The sequence below is a fragment of the Pleurodeles waltl genome, chromosome 7, assembly GCF_031143425.1.
Source record: "Pleurodeles waltl isolate 20211129_DDA chromosome 7, aPleWal1.hap1.20221129, whole genome shotgun sequence".
In the NCBI taxonomy this organism is placed as follows: Eukaryota; Metazoa; Chordata; class Amphibia; order Caudata; family Salamandridae; genus Pleurodeles; species Pleurodeles waltl.
Window position 1 is genome coordinate 1,319,314,162 of NC_090446.1, and position 19,253 is coordinate 1,319,333,414.

Consider the following 19,253-nt stretch of genomic DNA (forward strand, 5'->3'; position numbering starts at 1 on the left):
TCTCCCCTGGCACAGTGGAAGACAAATACAGATGACAATGCCCTGACACCTCGGTGTACTGATGATGTTGCCAGGAGCTGGGTACCAAAACTTGAGTGAGGGTGTCCACACAAGATACAAATTGGAAGTACTTGCCCCATAAGTCACTGTCTGCATGGTATGGGCACACATCTGTTATACCAATCCTCCCTGGGTGACTGATACCCATAGTGGACAGGCATCTACCTAGTACCAACGCTACAGCTACCCACTAGTCCTCAACCCACACCCACCTAAGCAACACATTAACAAGGGGAGAGAGTGTACTTACTGTGCTGCCCTCAAGCGCACATCCAGCTTAGGGTAGGCCACCGCCTAATGCAGGCCATTAGGGGGGTCAGTGTCCGAGGCGCACCCCTACCTCGTTGGGAGGACATTCTTAGCTAGGCCTCCATGGTCTTCCGGGCCCAGCGACTCAGGTCCTCCCAACTCTTTTTGCAGTAGGTGCTCCGCCGGGCATGGACCTGCATGGTCTGCACTTGCTTGCCAATGGCCCGCCAAATCCCCTTCTTCTGATGGGCGCTGACCTGCATGGGTGATACAGACAGAAGAACAAAGTCATGTAGAGTGGCATCACAGGAACAGCAGTGGACAGCCTACATCTCACACATCTCATGCCCACACTCACATGTCTTCATGCCACTAATGCTCAAACTCCTCACCCATCTCCATGCATCCACTCTATCTGCCTTGTCCCAAAGCCTTACATCCACATACACATCACTTTCAGACAGGACGGTGACATGAGGCTCACCTGTTTCTCTGGTGTTCTATACAACAGTCCATAGGACACCGTCCACTATTCAAGAGTTCCTCCTAGGAAGAGGCTGGGACCCTATCTCCTGCAGGACATGTCAGGAGTCAAGTGAGCATTGCCACATGAAATGGAGGTCACGGCCGCCGCGAACACCACCATCGCTGCTGGCGGCGCTCACCATTGGCTCCAGTCTTCCATAGACAACCATTTTATCCAATGAGGAGATGCACAGTGGTTTGTCTGCCTACTGCCATGACGTCTTACGCCAGTGGTATGAGGTCTCTTCCATCTGTCCTGTGCATACAGGACAGGTGGCTGCCATTTTACGTGTATTTAGTGAATAGTGACTGAATGTTAGGTGCATCATGTGTATAAATGTGTGACTATTGCACAGCTTTACTGTGTCCACACAGTCAATGCAGCTTATACTGACTTCTCCCTCTCTTATTCCCAGATATGGCACAATGTTGAGGATGAGACATGCTCCTGTGTTCCGGCCCCCAGTCGACCTTGCCACCCTTGAAGAGCGACATGACATACAGACATATCGCTTGAACAGTCAGACCATCATGAAGCATGGAGCATCATGGAGCAGTTGGAGCCTGATCTGTTGCCTGCTATCCGTCATCCCACTGCCATCCCTCTCACAGTACAGGTGTTGTCAATCCTCCACTTTCTTGCCCAGGGTCGTTCCAAATCACAATGGGTGTGGCAATGGGATCTCACAGCCGATGTTTAGTAACGTTTTGAGGGATGTACTGTGTGCCCTGCTAAGAGATCTTCCCTACTACATCAGTTTCCCCCAACGTGATGATTTCGCCACTGTCAAAGCTGCCTTCTACAATTTGGGACATGTCCCACATGTGATAGGGGCCATAGATGGCACACACATTGCCTTGGTACCACCCAGAAAAAATGAACAAGTGTTCAGGAACCGTAAAACCTTTTATTCGATCAATGTGCAGGTGGTGTGTCTTGCTGAACATAGCATCTCCCATGTTACAGCCAAGTTCTCTGGATCTGTACATGACTCCTTCATTCTGCGGAACAGCAAAGTCCCACACATGATGGCACCACCACAGAGGGAGTGGGCCTGACTCATCGGTATGTATTCTTTTGTATGTGTGCACCTGTACACTCAGCTCTCTTCACACCCTATCCTATCTCCCTCCTATTCTTGACATAGGTCCTTTCTCTGTGCACACAGGTGACTCTTGCTATCCCAACCTTTCCTGGCTACTGACACCTGTGAGACATCCAATTACAGATGCTGAAAACCTTTTCAATGAGACCCACGGTAGGACAAGGCATATTATGAAGAGAACCTTTGGGTTACTGAATGCCAGATTCAGTTGTCTACACATCCCCGGATACTCTACAAACCATTGAAAGTGTGCCAGATCGTAGGTGCCTGCTGCATGCTACACAATCTGGCCTTGAAACTTCACATTCAAGTGCTGAATGCAGAGGAGGTGGCAGCTGGACCAGTGGCTGATGAAGGAGACACGGGGAGTGAAGAGAATGAAGATGATGAGGATGCAGCTGACTCTAGAGCACAGTTGATTCAACAGTACTTCCACAGAGCTACAGGCCCCCTGTGCATGTGCCCCTGGCACAGGATGCCCACTCCCAATAGCACCTGGACCTTCATTTTCTTGAGTGTGTGCCCTTGACTCTGGCCCATGTACTGTGGGGCACACTTCTGAGTGGCCCATATCTGGGGCACTGGTGTGGGGGCGTAAGGCTGGCTGTGGTGTAGTTGCCACATGGGAGTGGGTGTCCAGGGTGGGGCTGCTGTGAATGGACTGACCAGTCATCCCTGATGGGCCAGGCAAGTCGTCACTGTCCAGACATCCACTGGGGCCTTCATCCTGGGGAGGGCTGCCTGACCCTGGCCTCCACTGGCAGTTGGCAGTGGCAGCAGGACCTGTGGATGGAAAGGGAGTGAGTACCATTTTGGAGTTGTACTTGTTGGCCAAATCGAGTGATGCCTGGTGTAGCCTAATTTACTTCCCAGTGATGGCAATGACAGCTGCAGTGATGCAGACATTGTTTGGGGGATGTGGATTGTATCATTTTTCAATGTGCCTTTGAGGGTTGAGGAAATGGGTGGCATTGCTGTCATTGCCATGTATTGGAATGCAGTCGAGGCTGCCAGTTGGTGTGGCATGTGGTATGGTGTTCCATTCAGGTGTTCCACTGTGTTGTGGGACTATGAACCTCTGATGTGTAGGGAGTGTTGCATTGTCAGAGTTGTGGTGCTTGGCATTGTGCTTGGTATCTGTGCATTAGGGGGTGACTGTGTAGGGATGGTGGCAGTGGGGTGGTATAGCATGCAAGGGATGGGTGTGGGGTGTCTTGAGCCGGGTGCCAAAGTGTGGGATGTGGTGGATTGGGGAGCGATGGGGACGAATGCTGGACAGGAGTGGTTGGTGGCTGGGTGATGTTGACTTACCAGAGTCGAGCCCTCTGGTGATTCCAGTCAGGCCCTCAGGATGCATGATGTTCAAGACCTTCTCCTCCCAGGATGAAGGGTGGAGGTGGGGGACCACCGTCAGTCTTGTTCAGGGCGATCTGGTGCCTGGATACCATGGAACGCACCTTCCCCCCTGAGGTTGCTCCACTTCTTTCTGATGTCCTCCCTTGTGCCTGAGTGTGTGCCCACTGAGTTGACCCTGTCAACGATCCTCTGCCATATCTCTGTTTTCCTTGCCAACAATGTTTGCTGGACCTGGGCTCTGAAAAGTTGTGGCTCAACCCTGACAATTTCATCTACCATGCCCCTCAACTCATTGTCAGTGAAACGTGGGTGATTTTGATGTGGCATGGTAGGGGGGGAGTCTAGTGCATGTAGGGTGGTTGGTGGGGTGGAGGTGTTTGGATGTGGGTGCAGGTGAGTTATGGTGTTGGTGTTTGTGTGTGATGTGTGCCTAATGCAAAACGTGCAGTTGTGTGGTGTGTGCTGAGTGTGCAGTGTGAAGATGCCTGTGGTGTAATGGATCTGTCAGAATAGGTCATCGCTATGTGTGCTGCTTGTAGGATTCTCAAGGATTGTGCTTGTGTGTGGGGTGGTGTTTTATAGTGTCATGAGCAGGTGTGTGTGGTTTGTGTATATGTCTCAGTTGTGAGGTATTCAAACTGTCCAATGTGGTGTTGCCTACTATTGGCGGTACCTTTTAGAACCGCAGCAGTGCGCACTGCCTATCGTGTTCCGCTGCGCATGGACCGCTGGGCAGGAAACTGACACGTAATGGGGTGGACAGAATAGTGACAGCATGGCGAAGCTGGTGGTCAGACAGTCATTCTTTTGCCATCAGTCGGCCTTGTGGTGTTTCATTTGTGGCTGTATGTGGGCGGTTTCCACTTTGGGACTTGTAATACAGCAGTCACTGCACCTCCAGCACTGGCAGTATGGTGAAGGTAATCTGCACGACTGTCTTTCCCAGAAACCGCCAAATCAGTAATGAGGGCCTAAGAGTTCACAGTTATTAAATGAGTGGCAGAAGCTTTAATTGAACACATATTTTGTGAACTGTATTTGAAGCTGAATGGAAAGCAAAGCACACAATATGAAGTCATTAGTGCTAACAATGCTATTCTGCCAATTGTCAAACATGTAGTGTAACATTTTCACAAAAATGCATTAAAAAGCTAAATAATATATGCTGTTTTACCCAGGGCGCCTGAGGGTTATTTCTAGGGGTAAGTCCCATTTCTTTGAACACCCAGAGGATGTTTGGGGGCTGACTCAAGATATGGCACAAAGTACCAATCAGCAGGCAAGGTTGGGACCAGTTCGGGCAAGAGATCACGAGAGGATCCAGTAATCCCAACTGGAGATTGCACAACTCTGCAGGGGTGAATGCTTTGTTGAGCCCAGAGGGGGAATGTCCGTCCAGAATTGAGATACAGATGGATGGCACAATGGCGGCAGTCCCTTTCAATCCAACGTCGGCTTTAGACGAACAAATGCAGGAGCGAGAATTTTGGATGGATGCAAGAAAGGATGCCAGCTAACAATCACACGATTCTCTCCCAGGATGAATCATTATGGTAACTGTGTGTACATTCTGATAATTTGAATGGGGTGGTGCAGGTGGAAATGTATACCTTTGAGGAGGCTGATGTGGGCTATAGATAAGGCCCTGCAGTGAGACATGCATGTGAAGGTTCTTTGCATTGAACTAGTGGATGGAGTTCTCTTCTATTATTATATAGAAAGTTATGACTGTAATACAGACACAGTGCCTATAATCTATGGGGCGGGGTTGCTACCTCCACTGTGGTGGTAGGCCTTGTTCTAGGGGTTTGGGGCTAGACTGCAGGTCCTGGCAACATGTATGTATGTGAATTTGCAGAATATGTTGTTTTTCCTGTTAAACTGTTTATCCGGGGTCGGAAAGGCGGTTAGGGTCAATTTCTACTGTGTAATTTTGACATGTAAAATGTTTCACTTGTTTTTCTCTTCCTCCATGGGGGGAGGTGTAGGGTGATTATCCCAGCTGTTCATTTCCTGGGGGAGGATTATTCAGTTTCTATTACAGTGCGAGGACATGCATGGAATTTAGGGATGGGTATGCTAGAACTTTACCCATATGTACAGATAGATGTGAGGAGATGTTTGCAGATTGAGGGGTCTGTGCAACAATTACATGGCTAAGCACATAAATGTGTTACCATGGATTGTCAGGGGGCTAAAAAATTACTCCACACATTACAGAGTACATTAATTCATTCGAAGACATAAGATACAGATCGCCTGTTTACAAGAAACACACTTAATGGATGATGAATCCCAGAAACTCGCTAAGAAGTGGCGAGGTCAATTGTCCTCCCTGCCATACTCCTTCTATGCATGGGGTGTGGGGGTGGTGCCAGGCATCCCATTTAAGCACACTTATAGTGAGGCGAATGTAGAGGGACACTATTTGCTCCTCTAGGGTACATTGGATGGGGAACCCATTACAATACTTATGCACCAAACAGTGATGACCATTCTCTCTATGATAATATCCTGGATGTGCTTGAAATTGGCATGGGTTCTCCCATCATTTGGGTGGGAGACTTCAACTGCATTATGGATAGGGAAAGGGACAGTCACCTCCCGAGACAGGGCACCGAGCCACTGATGGTGAGTTCTCTCGCCTCAGTTATGAATAATCCAGGGCTATGGAATGGTTGGAGGGGACTGCATCCGGAGGGCAGGGAGTACACTTGCCGCTCAAAAACACACAACACATTGTTGCTTAGATCACTTTCAACTAGGGGACCTGGACTTCTCGCAAGTGGTAGAGGTAACACATTTGGGGAGGTTCCTCTCTGATCAGGCCCTAGTGCTTCTGAGATTGCGTTGGGGGAAGAGAGGAGATATGATAAGGTGTTGGCGTGTGCCACCTGATCTTTTGACGGATGCTACTTGCCAGGAGGCGCTGGCTACCTCAATGACAAATTACCTGGAGATGAACTGGGGAACTATGGACACTAGGACAATTGAATGTGAGGCACTGAAGGCGGTGGCACAGGGAACATGTCTGGGAACTATATGTGGGGTATGTAAACAGCTGGAGCATGACCTTAAGAAGTTGAAGGGGCAATTGGCAGACATGCAGCTGCGTGAATCACTAACTGCTGAGGCGTTCAGGGGACACATTCAACTGAGCAGGGCAGTGAGCAGGAGTTGGGAGACACTCAACAAACTAACACTCAGGACTTATCACAATGCCTGCACAGGGAGGGGGACAAGTCAGGCAGACTGTTGGCCTGGTTACTCAAACGTGAAATGGAATCTCCCCCCATATTACATATTAGAAATGCGGTGGGAGTATTGGTCATGAGCCGTATTGGCTGTATTGGTCGATCATTTATGCACAGTCTCTTGAGCTGGCCCCTTGGGTTCAGATGAGGATATACAGGGCTATCTATGGAGGCTGGAGCTTCCTCAATTGGGTTCTGAAAGCATGAGGGACCTGGAGGAAGACGTAACGCTGGAGGAGGTGGGAGCAGCTATAACCCCTCTACATAAATCTAGAGCCTCGGGGAGAAGGGCCGGTTACCCGGTTGAGTTCTACCAGACGTATTCCGCTCTCCTCAGGGAGAAATTATGAGAGGTCCTCATGGAGGCATGAGAGAGGGGCATCTTACAGGAATCATGTGACAGGGTATTATCTGTTTCATTCCTAAGCTGGGGGTGACCCAAGGGATCCCTCCTCCTATAGGCCACTCATGATGCTAAATAGTGATGTTAAAATTCTATGTAAAATACAAGCCACTAGAGTGTGCGGGGCTGTTCCAAGTCTGGCCCCATGAGGACCAATGCGGTTTTGTGCCGGCCCAAAGCACGATTCTCAGCTTGTGACATTCAACGCATATTTTACATGATACAATAGACAGAGAACAGGAGTTGGAATTAGTATAGTTAGACCTGGAAAAGGCCTTTGATACAGTCGAGTGGAGATATCTGATGGCTGTGCTGTGGGGGATGGGGTTTGGGCCCAAGTTTTGCACGTGAGTGCGATTACTCTACCTTGAGTCCACCATTCGTGTCCGAGTGGGTGGAGAGTTGTCAGAATCTTGGGTGGTGGGTAGGGAAACCAGACAGGGGCGCCCTCTGTACCACTCCTTTTCATCCTGGCGATACAGCCCTTAGCTCTGCTGCTTCATGGGGAAATGGATGACTGGGGAACTTGGGTGGGAGACTCCTCCCATGTAATCTCGCTGTATGTGGATGATGAGTTGGTATACCTCAAAACACCAGGCGAGTCGATTCCTATATTGTTACGATTCCTGGCGGAGTTCAGGAATTTTTCTGGCCTTAGGGTAAATGAACATAAATCACTTATATTTCCTCTTGGTACATTATTTGGCAGATACCTGGATGAGTTGCCAGTGGTGGGCCTCCGTTGGGAGCTGGGGGGCTTTCAATATTCAGGTATTTGGGTTACTCACACTGAAGCAGCACATAGGTGCCTTAATGTAGAGAGGGGGATGGCGGGTCTGGAACACTCAGTCCTGTTTTGGAAAAGATTTCCACTGTCGGTAATGGGTACAGCGATAGTCGCCAATATAGTGCTCCTCCCGCGCTGTCTATATCTGGTCCACAACTTGTTGTTTCCACTGACTTCTTAGTTATTCGGCGAGTGGATAGCTTGTTGATTTCCCAGGTTTAGACTGGGTGTCACAGTGGGATGGCTCTGTCCACACTTCAGTGGGACATAGAGGATGGCGGGTTGGCTGTCCCAGATATTAGGCTGTATTATAACACTGCACATCTTCAGCATACTGCAAAGTGGCTGGTTGAAATGGACATGTGGGAGAAGCAACTTTTCAAGGGGATACTTGGAGCTGACACACTAGCCGGGATCCTGAAGAGGGGTGGTCGTTCGGACAAGCCGGTCCTCTGGTTTGTATCACCGCAGCAGTATGGGAGCAGGTAGTCAAGAGGGTGCTCCATCGCTCTCCATTTGACAGGCAGCTGAAATTATAGAACCTAGCCCGTTCAAAGCACTAGAGGATCACAAGTCTGTGGAGCAATGGAGAGCGGGGGTGGATGGTGGCAGGGGACTTGTACCATGGGGAGCTCTTTCTTTCATTCCAGGAGGCACAGGAAATGTTTGAACTCTGTCTAGGTAATTTTCTGCACTATGCTAAACTAGAGAGTGTGGAGCAGGAGGTTTGGTGTGATTTCCAAGCATCCCGCAAGTGTCAAAGGTACTGGGAGGACTGATTTGCTGGGAAGAGGGGAGGCATTTGATTACCCTATTTTATAAGGTGTTTTGGGGGGACATGAATAAAAAACCCTGAGCGGCATGTCAAGCCTGGGTGCGGGACCTGTGGGACTCAATATCGGACCCTGACTGGGCTAAGGCATTATCATTAAAACATACTGTCTCATGCAATAACAGATTCAAGCTCTTACATTATAATTGTGTGCATCGTACATATGTGACAGCACGCAACCTGTCCAAGATAGAACCTACTAGAAAGGCTGGGTGCAAACACTGTGGCAAGGAAGATGCTTCCTTCCTTCACCTGGCATGGTCATGTGAGGGAGTGCAGCAGTATTTGAGAGCAGTGGTTCCCAGAATTGTGGAGGCTACTGGACTAGAGATTGCCCTGACCCCACTGGCCTGCCTACTGAGAGTGGTCACTAAGCTCACAGGGTGGAAGATTCAACACAAACATGCGCAACTGGCCCTCACACTGGCTAAAAGTAGAGTGGCCATAGGACGGATGAGCTCCAGGAGGCTTTTGGTTGATCATTGGCTTTGGAATCTTCTGGAGTGGGGAGTGGCGGAGGAACAGCATATGCGTTTGTCCCGTACAGATGACGGGGCAGCGGCAGACTTGATGGCATGGAATCAACTGCTGGAGCGCTTTACAAATGATGATGACCCAGACTCTAAGGTTGGCACTGATGCAGAGGAGTGACATGTGTGGTAGTCCTGCGTTCTGAGACTGTCGAGACAACCAGCTGAGCTTATCTCAGAACCTTTGTAAATTGATTGTTATCACATTGTACAACATAATATGTTGTCAAACATGAAGCACCATGTTAGACCTGACAGCCTTAGGGTGGTCACCCCTAACTTTTAGCCTGCCTCCATCCACTTTTGAGATACTGTTTTTGCTGGTTTTTAGACTCTGCACACTTTACCACTGCTAACCAGTGCTAAAGTGCATATGCTCTCTCCCTTTAAACATGGTAAAATTGGATCACACCCAATTGGGCTATTTAATTTACTTATAAGTCCCTAGTAGAGTGCACTATATGTGCCCAGGGCCTGTAGATTAAAAGCTACTAGCGGGCCTGCAACACTGATTGTGCCACCCACTTAATTAGCCCCTTAACCTTGTCTCAGGCTGCATTGCAAGGCCTGTGTGTGCAGTTTGACTGCCAATTCGACTTGGTATTTAAAAGTACTTGCCCAGCCTAAAAACTCCCCTTTTTTCTACATATAAGTCACCCCAAAGGTGTGCCCTAGGTAACCCTTATGGCAGGGTGCTGTGTAGGTAAAAGGCAGGACATGTACCTGTGAAGTTTACGTGTCCTGGTAGTGTAAATCTCTGCCCTCATACATTGTTTGAGTTGTAGCTGCTGATCTGAAAGGAGTAGGAAGGTCATATTTAGTATGGCCAGAATGGTAATACAAAATCCTGCTGACTGGTGAAGTTGGATTTTATATTACTATTTTGTAAATGCCACTTTGAGAAAGTGAGCATTTCTCAGCACTTAAATCTTTCTGTGCCTTACAATCCACGTCTGGCTGGGTTTAATTGACAGCTCCTTGTGCATTCACTCAGACACATCCCAAACACAGGATAATCAGCCTCACTTGCATACATCTGCATTTTGAATGGGTATTCCTGGGCTGGGAGTGTGGAGGGCCTGCTCTCATTCAAAGGACTGCGACACCCCCTACTGGGACCCTGGCAGACAGGATTGAACTGAAAGGGGCCTGGCGAACTTTAAACCACTCTTTGAAGTCTCCCCCACTTCAAAGGCACATTTGGGTATAAAAACAGGGCATCTGCCCTACCACATCAGACACTTCCAGGAGAAGATACCTGAACCAGAACCGGCACCCTGACAAGAAGAACTGCCTGGCTGCCCAATGGACTCACCTGACTGCTTTCTGAAGAGAACTGCTGCCTTGCTGTTGCCCTGCTGTCTTGCTGCTCTCTTGCTGTGCTGCAGAAGTGCTCTTCAAGGGCTTGGATAGAGCTGGCCTCCTGTTCTCTGAAGTCTCAGGACCAAAAAGACTTCTCTCCTGCAGCTGAAATCACCATGCAGTGAAAATTTGATGCACCGTCTGCCAAGAACGAGGCACAACCTGCTTGCCATGAAAGATTCACTGCATGCCGAGACTGGATTGACGCAGCCCTGACTTCGTGACAGAAGATCGATGCAGCGGCAGCGACGCACAGCCCTACTGGATCGACGCAAGCCGACTCAGAACGACGACGCCTGACTTGCTGAAAGGAATCGATGCAGCGCCTGCCGTGCAGAAGAAAATTCCACACCTTGCCTACCGGAATCCATGCAGCCCACTGTGACTTCGCTCCGCAAGCCCAGGGTTCCACGCATCGTCCCCCGGGCATCTGAAAGCCCGGCAACCCGAAGAGGATCCAAGTCTGCACACCGGAAATCGATGCAGCATCATCCCCACGTGGAAAATAATGACGCAAGTCCGTGTGCGAAGGGGCAAAACAGACGCACACTCCTCCTCTGCGGTCCCTTGCGAGGACTTTTCAACGCAAACCAGGTACTTTGCCCTGCAAGATACACATGTTGTTTCTAGGAGGACTTAAGACACTTTTTATTGCTTTTACAGTAATATTTCAACTCTAAGACATTTGATATCACTTTCAGTGATATCCCCACATTTGCTTAGTTCATCTTTAATCGTTTTGACCTGCATTTATCCAGATAAATATTATATATTTTTCCAAACACTGTGTGGTGTATTTGTGTGGTGTTATATTGTGGTATTGTATGATTTACAGGGTGGGCACAGGATAATTTCGATTCTGTGTGACTTACCCTGACTAAAGTGAGGGTCCTTGCTTGGACAGGGGGGTAACCTGACTGCCAACCAAAGACCCCATTTCTAACACACCTGTTGTATCGCACACCTGTAACTGCTTAAGCATTTTTTCACAGAAGGAAATGTGTGGGGCATATCATATGTCTTGCACTGTATTGTTACAGTTTGAATTGCAAAAAAATCAATTAAAAAAAGTATTAAAAAAGCTAAATAATAGACGTGCACAATCATATGAAGATGATTCTGCTGTGATGTTTATGGTAGTGAAATGCACATACATTTTTACACTTTACAGTACCAATATTTGACTATTATATGGGCTTTTCTGACTTAAATAGTTGAAGTTGGCATTTGCACTGTTTCAAAAGCTTGCCTTTATCACATTCATGGGGGCATTCCGACCCTGGCGGTAAAAAACGCCACTGCCGTGACCGACGGAAAGCACCGCCAACAGGCTGGCGGTGCTTTCCTGCCCATTCTGACCGCGGCGGTAAAGCCGTGGTCAGAGATTTCCCCTGGCTGGGCTGAACCTCCATGGCGGCGCTGCAAGCAGCGCCGCCATGGAGTTTCCGATCCCCTTCCCGCCAGCCTGTTCCTGGCGGTTTTTACCGCCAGGAACAGGATGGCGGGAACGGGTGTTGTGGGGCCCCTGGGGGCCCCTGCACTGCCCATGCCACTGGCATGGGCAGTGCAGGGGCCCACTAACAGGGCCCCTGCATGATTTTCACTGTCTGCATAGCAAACAGTGAAAATTGCAACGGGTGCAACTGCACCCGTCGCACCGCTGCAACACCGCCGGCTCCATTCGGAGCCGGCTTCTGTGTTGCAGGGCCTTTCCCGCTGGGCCGGCGGGCGCTCCCTTGGCGGGCGCCCGCCGGCCCGGCAGGAAAGTCTGAATGGCCTCCGCGGTCTTCTGACCGCGGGGCGGCCAATTGGCGGTTTCCGCTTGGCGGGCGGCGCCCGCCGCCCGCCAATATTGGAATGACCCCCTCAGTGTTTTACAACTGTTCAATCAATCAAGGTTCTTTTAAAGCGCAGCTGATCATCCGTAAGGATCTTGAGGCACTAAGGGAAGGTAGTAGAAGTTCAGTCGAAGAGCTGAGTCTTGATGTTACTCTTGAATTGAGGTAGTGAGGGTGATTGTCTGAGGTGTAGCGGAAGAGTGTTTAAAGTCTAAGCAGCAAGGTAAGAGAAGCATCTTCCTGCAGCTGAGTTCTTGTGGATCCTTGCAGTTGTGGCAAGGGCGGAGCGGAGGTGTCTGGTGGGTGTGTAGAAGGACAGGTGGTGGTTGTGGTATGATGGTCCGATGTTGTGGAGGGCCTTGTAGGCATGCGTGAGAAGTTTGAAGGTGATTTTTTTGTTGATCGTGAGCCAGTGAAGGTCTCTCAGGTGAGCGGTGATGTATCTGTGGCAAGGGATGTCCAGGATGAGTCTGGCCGAGGTGTTCTGGATTCTCTGCAGTTTCTTTTGGAGTTTTTGCATGGTGCTGGCGTAGAGTGCATTGCCGTAGTCTAACTTGCTACTGACGAGCACCTGGGTGACTGTTCTCCTGGACTAGATGGGGATCCATTTGAAAATCTTTTGGAGCAGACAGAGCATGTGGAAACAGGAGGATGAGACGGGGTTGATTTGGTGGTTCATTGAGAGTGAGGAGTTGAGGATGATGCCTAAGTTGTGTGCGTGGTTGTTGGGGGGGTGGTTCCGAGCACTGAGGGTCACCAGGAGTCATTCCAAGCAGACAGGGTGGAGCCTAGGATGAGAATCTCGTTTAGTCGGAGTTGAGTTTCAGACAGCTGTCCTTCATCCAGGGGACGACTGCCTTCATTCCGTTGTGGTTATAGGTAGGTCGGTGAGAGAGGGGATCAGCTGACTGTCATTGGCATAGAAGACAATGTTAAGTCCGTGATTTCTGACAATGTTCACAAGCTGGGCCATGTAGATGTTGATGAGAGTGGGGCTAAGAGAGGAACCATGAGGAACTCCACAGCAGATCTCTGTCGGTTTTGATGAGAACGGTGGGAGCCCAACTCTCTGGGTTCGGCCGGTGAGGAAAGAGTGGATCCACTCTAAGGCTTTGTCATGGATGCCGGCATCATGGAGTCTGGTGCAGAGGGTGTGGTGGGAGATGGTGTCGAAGGCTGCGGCAAGGGCGAGGAGGATGAAGGCTACAGTTTCGCCTTGGTCGAGGAGAGTGAGGATGTCGTCCATTGCTGCAAGGTATGCAGTCTCGGTGCTGTGGTTGCTTTTGAAGCCTGATTTTGAGGGGTCCAGGGTGTGGTTAGTTTCGATGAATTTGAGGAGTTGGGCTTTGTTGGACTTCTTGATGACTTTTGCTGGGAAGCGGAGTAGTGAGATCGGTCTGTAGTTTTTAAGGTCTATCAGGTCAGCGGAGTGGTTTTTCAGTAGGGGATTGATTTCTGCGAGTTTCCAGTTCTCCGGTAAGAAGGAGGACTCAATGGAGCAGTTGATGGTGTGTCATAGTTCAGGAGTGATGGTGGCGCCAGCTCAGTTGAAGATGTGGTGGGGGTATGGATCCAAGGGGGCTCCAGAGTGGATGGTTTTCATGATTTTTAGGATGTTGTAAGTGGTGAGGGCGGTCCAGTTGAGAAGGTCGGCTGGGAGCTGGAGCTTTTGAGTGCAGTGTTTGTGAGTGTGTTGGGTGGGTCTTGGGTTGCAAAGCTGTCATAAATGTCTGAAATCTTGCAATGGAAGAAGGTGTCAAGGTTGTTGCAGAGGTCTTGGAAGGGGGTTTGTTTGTGGAGTTTGCGCTGGTTTTGGTGAATTCTTCGATCATGGCGAAAAGTTCTTTGCTGGTGTGTGCATTGGCATTGATGCATTCCTGAATGGTCATTTCTTTGTGGTTCTGATTAGGTGGGGGTGTGTGGTGACAGCGGTTTTGAAAGCTGCGTGGTTGGGCGGGAAGAACCAGCTAGCCTTCTTGGGGGGTAGTTTGTCTGAGGATTTCATGAGGGGGCCAGTGTGTTGGCGCAGTCAGAGATCCATTTTTGGAGGTTGTGTGCTGATGTGTTGGCGTGGTGGTGGCTGGCGGTGGTGTTTGGCGCAGGGTGGTGGCAAGTTGGTCTTCAGAGTTCTTGTTCCAGCTTCTGCATGGGTGGCAGCGGGTGAGGTGGTGTTTGGTAAAGGAGAAATGGATGCAGTGTCTGTCGGTCAAGTGCAGTTCGGAGGTGTGGGTGACAGAGATGTTATGGCTAGTGGAGAAGACGGGTAAAGCATGTGTCCTTCTGAGTGGGTTTGGGAAGTGGCCAGTTGCTTGACTCCCAGGGTGGCAAGGTCCTCCATGAGGGATGATGTGTTGTGGTTGTTGAAGTTTTCCAGGTGGAAATTGAAGTCCATTGAGGTCAGGGCGCATTGTGGGATAAAATCGGCTATGGATTTGCTGTAGGATGGATAGGGTTTGGGGGGGTCTGTAGATAAGGGTGCCCCGCAGGGTGGTGTTCAGGTTGGTCTGGATCTGGAAATGGAGGTGCTCCATTTCTGGAGAGAGGTCGTCGGAGCTAGTAGTGAAGCAGAGGGTATTTCTGGGAATGATGGCGATGCCTCCTTCAAGTTGGCTGATGCGGTCCTTGTGAATGATTTTTGTCGGGAATGGCAGTGGCGATGTCTGGGGCTCAGGTGGGGGTTATCCAAGTTTTCATGAAGAAGGTGATGTCTGGAGCGATAAAGTCGAGCAGGTCCCAGATCTCCACTACGTTTGTGATGAGGGAGTGGGTGTTGAGTAGGATGCAGCTGAAATGGTCGGGTCTGGTGCTAGGTGGATGTGTGGTTGGTAGGTCGGGTGTGTGAAGACAGGAGAAGGCGCAGTTGTGGCAGGTGAATGGGCCTTATGCATCCTTTGGTGATGCAAGGTGGCAGGTGGTAGATCGTCTGGAGTTGAGGGGGTCGAGGGTGCTGGAGTTGTAGTGATGAAAGGCTTGGGCACCAGAGTCCATGGCGTTGGGCATGGTCCAGGCGCGGACGGGCGCAGACAGGCTTGCCTTTTGCACGCATGCAGCCTGCACGCTGGACATGGCTGTGTAGCTTGCACCATTAAGAAGTCTAAGGAGGTGGGAGGGGCTGGTCAGCTGGGAGGCAGGAGGTGGGAAGTGGCCTGAAAGGGGGGTGAGGCCATGGGGATAGAGCAGGGGCAGGAAGGGGAGAGAAGCAAGGAATACAAATGGGAAAGAAAAAAGGAGAAAGCAAAGACAAGAGAAAAAACAAAGACATGAGAAACAGAGTAAGAGCAGAGAAAGAAACTCATCACTGGACCACAAGGGATGAGGTGCAGGTGGGAGCCTGTGGGCAGGGTAGGGCCTTGAACACACCACCTGGAGCTGCGCAAGCATCAGCAGTAAATGGGTGGAGCTGCTCGGTGGGGATCAACTGAACACTGACCAAGGGTCAGTGAGGTTGCTATGTCACCGCACAGCGGCCGCCATTAAGAAGGGTAGGGAGGTTGGAAGGGCTGGTCAGCTGGGAGAGAGGAGGCGGGAAGCTGTGCTGAGATGGGGTGGGCCGCAGGGACGGAGCAGCGGCGGGGATAGGAAGGGGTGAGGATAATAGGAATGGGAAAGGAAAATAAGCAAAAAGCAAAAAGACAAGAGGAAAAAGCAAAAGGACAAGAGAAACAGAGTAAGAGCAGAGACAGAAACTCACCACTGGACCACCAGGGATGAGACACAGACGGGTGCCTGTGGGAGGAGAAGAGCCTCGAATGCCTGACCTGACGCAGGTGCAAGGGGCAGCAGCAAATGGGTGGAGCTGCATGGTTGATATCAACTAAACTCTGGCCAAGGGTCAATGAGGTCGCTCTGTCACCATACAGCAGCCGCCTTTAAGAAGCATAAGGAGGTGAGAGGGGCTGATCAGCTGGGAGGCAGGAAGTGACGCTGAGAGTGGGCGGGCTGCTTGCATGGGGCAGGGGCTGGAAGGGTAGAGAAGCAAGGACTAAAAATGGAAAAGGAAAAAAAGGAAAAAGCTAAAAGACAAGAGAAAAAGCAAAAGGACAAGAGAAACAGAGTAAGAACAGAGACAGAAACTCCCCATTCGACCACCAAGGATGAGGTGCAGACTGGAGCCTACAGTTGGAGGAGGGCCTCGAACGCACGACCTGGAGCAGTGCAGGAGGCAGCAGCAAGCGGATGTAGCTGCTTGGTGGGGAGCAACTGATTGCTGACCAAGGGTCAGTGAGGTTGCTATGTCACTGTGCAGCAGCCACCATTATGAATGGTAGGAAGGTGGGAGGGGCTGGTCAGCTGGGATGTGGGAGGGGGGAAATGGTGTGGAGAGAGGGGTGGGGCCACCGGGGCTGAGCAGTGGCAGGGATGGGAATGGGAGAGGAGCGAAGAATATGAATGGGAAAGGGAAAAAAGGAAAAAGACAAGAGAAAAATCAAAAAGACTATAGAAACAGAGTAAAAGCAGAGACAGAAACTCACCACTAGACCGACCAGGGATGAGGCACAGACTGGAGTGTGTGGGTGGAGGAGGGCCTCGAACGTGCACTGTGGAGCAGCGAAAGGGACAGCAGCAAATGGGTGGAGCTGCGAGGTGGGGAGCAACTGAACGCTGACCAAGGGTCAGTGAGGTTGCTCGGTCACCCCGCAGCAGCCGTAATTAAGAAGGGTAGGGAAGTGTGAAGGGCTGGTCAGCTGGGAGGTGGGAGGAGGGAAGGAGCGCTAAGAGGGGGGGCGGGCAGCAGGGATGGAGCAGGGGAAGTAAGGGGAGAGGAGCAAGGAATAGGAATTAGAAAGATAAAAAAGGTAAAAGTAAAAAGGCAAGAGAAAAATCAAAAAGACAAGAGAGAAAGAGTAAAAGCAGAGACAGAAACTCACCACTGGACAACCAGGGATGAGGCGCAGGCAGAAGCCTGCAGTTGGAGGAGGGCCTCGAACGCATGACCTGGCGCAGTGCAAGGGACAGCAGCAAACAGATTGAGCTGTGTGGTGGGGAGCAACTGAATGCTGACCAAGGGTCAGTGAGATCACTCTGTCACCGTGCAGCAGCTGCCATTAAAAAGGGTAGGGAGGTGGGAGGAGCTGGTCAGCTGGGAGGCAGGATGTGGCACAGAGAAGAGAGCAGGGCCGCAGGGACGGGGCAGGGGTGGGAAGTGGAGAGGAGATGAGCGAGGAATAAGAATGGGAAAGGAAAAAGCAAGAAGACAAGAAAAAAGCAAAAAGACAAGGGAAAACGAGTAAGAGCAGGGACAGAAACTCACCACTGGACCACCAGGAATGAGGGGTAGGCTTTTGGTGGAGGAGGACCTCGAATGCAGGACCTGGAGCAGTGCAAGGAGTAGCAGCAACCAGGTGGAGCTGCGCGGTGGGGAGCAACAGAACGCTGACCAAGGGTCTTTTCACTTTCAAATTGTGTAATCTCGTTTGCTTTTTTCTAGAATCCAATGTCAGATATTTGTGAAAGACCAGCTTACCACTATACATTTTGCCTTTACGCTTCTTTAGTTATAGAGAGCTCCAGAGGAGCAAATGTCTGTCACTTTATGATGCACTTGGTTTGTGTATCATTACTCTAATTAGGAAAGGCGTATATTGCAATGCATGCATGAGGTGCCTTGTTTTCAGGAGAATCGGCAAATGGCAGGGACTAGGTTGTGAATGCAGAAGCTATTTGCGAATGAAAGCCTTTCCTATTAGAACACAGAGTGCATGCCAACCTAGGGATTGTTTGCAACATGATCTAGATATGTAGTTGAATGAAACATAATATTGTTTAGTTCTTGATTTTAAAGACAATATAATGTAATGCTATATGAAAAATACAAAGCTAAGAGTTATTCACAATTGAAACCTGACAAGGTTTATACTGCTTTTACATACTTATCTAGACCATTTTTCAAGTAAATGCTCCCCTGGAAATTTCACTCAGTGATTGTTGAAATGTGTGTTACAAGAACCTCCTGCTTTGAAATGTCACAGACAGCTCTTGGGGGCTTGGCGTGGCAGGTCTATGTAAGAAGGGCTCCACCATTATGTCAAGGTTGCAGTGCCTTCCTGTGGCTTGCTCTGCGTTGTTGTATTGGTGCTGATTGGAATGCAGTCCTGAAGTCACATACAGTAAACAGCTGTGGTGCGATATGTCAGGGATGGTACAAACAGGCACGTGAACAGAGTGCTTCCATAGCCTGACTCCATATGCATTGCTTAAACCAACTGACAGACTGAATAATGGTTTCTTGACTGCTTCTCAATCACCGTCCATAGTATTCCACCACTCCATCTCAAGACTTTCACCTTCTCTCTGCATTTGTCCAGCCTCTCCCACCCTATCAAGTCACTCAACAAAGCTTTTTCCAGCTATGCCTATGGGATCCCTTTCACCACTGCTGATCGATTTAAAAATCCTGTTGGACTGTCTGCTGCCCGCCCACATCAGAGCTGGCAGTCGCTCTCCACTGGCTGTGATGCTTTCAGCTCCAGCGCAGGTAAAGGCCAAAATGCTGTGAACTGTGCAGACAGCCTGTTTTACTATACTAAATCCATCACAGCTAACACGTTTGATTCGCCACTGTGAACTTCTTCAGGGCCTTCTTATTTTGTACAGCCAATATACCATGAAATGCGTTTCGTGAAACTCCATATTATGGAAACATGGCATATATGCGCGGGGGCCCGATTGATTACACGCCCTGGATCCTTTCAATATAAGGCCCGGATGCCCCACCATCGTACTTGACACCTTAGTCCGTGTCCAGGATAGTCGAGAAACCGTAGCTCGCACTGCATGATGTAAAAACACTCTCGTTTTTGCACTCACGCAGCGCGAGTTGCGTTAGCTGTGTCACATTGCTGTAACACTTGCGTTAGCTGTGTCACATTGCTGTAACACTTGAATCTATGTCTACTGAACAAGCACAGTACAGAAGATATGGAACATTCTACATTCAGATTTGTACTCTTT

General features: G+C 49.8%; 1 protein-coding gene across 2 annotated transcripts in view; it reads right to left on the bottom strand.

The window, feature by feature from the left end:
- The window catches only part of LOC138246243 (uncharacterized), a 796,965-nt gene that overhangs the window by 562,396 nt on the left and 215,316 nt on the right, over positions 1-19,253 (bottom strand). The gene's annotated exons all lie outside the window — the stretch shown is intronic.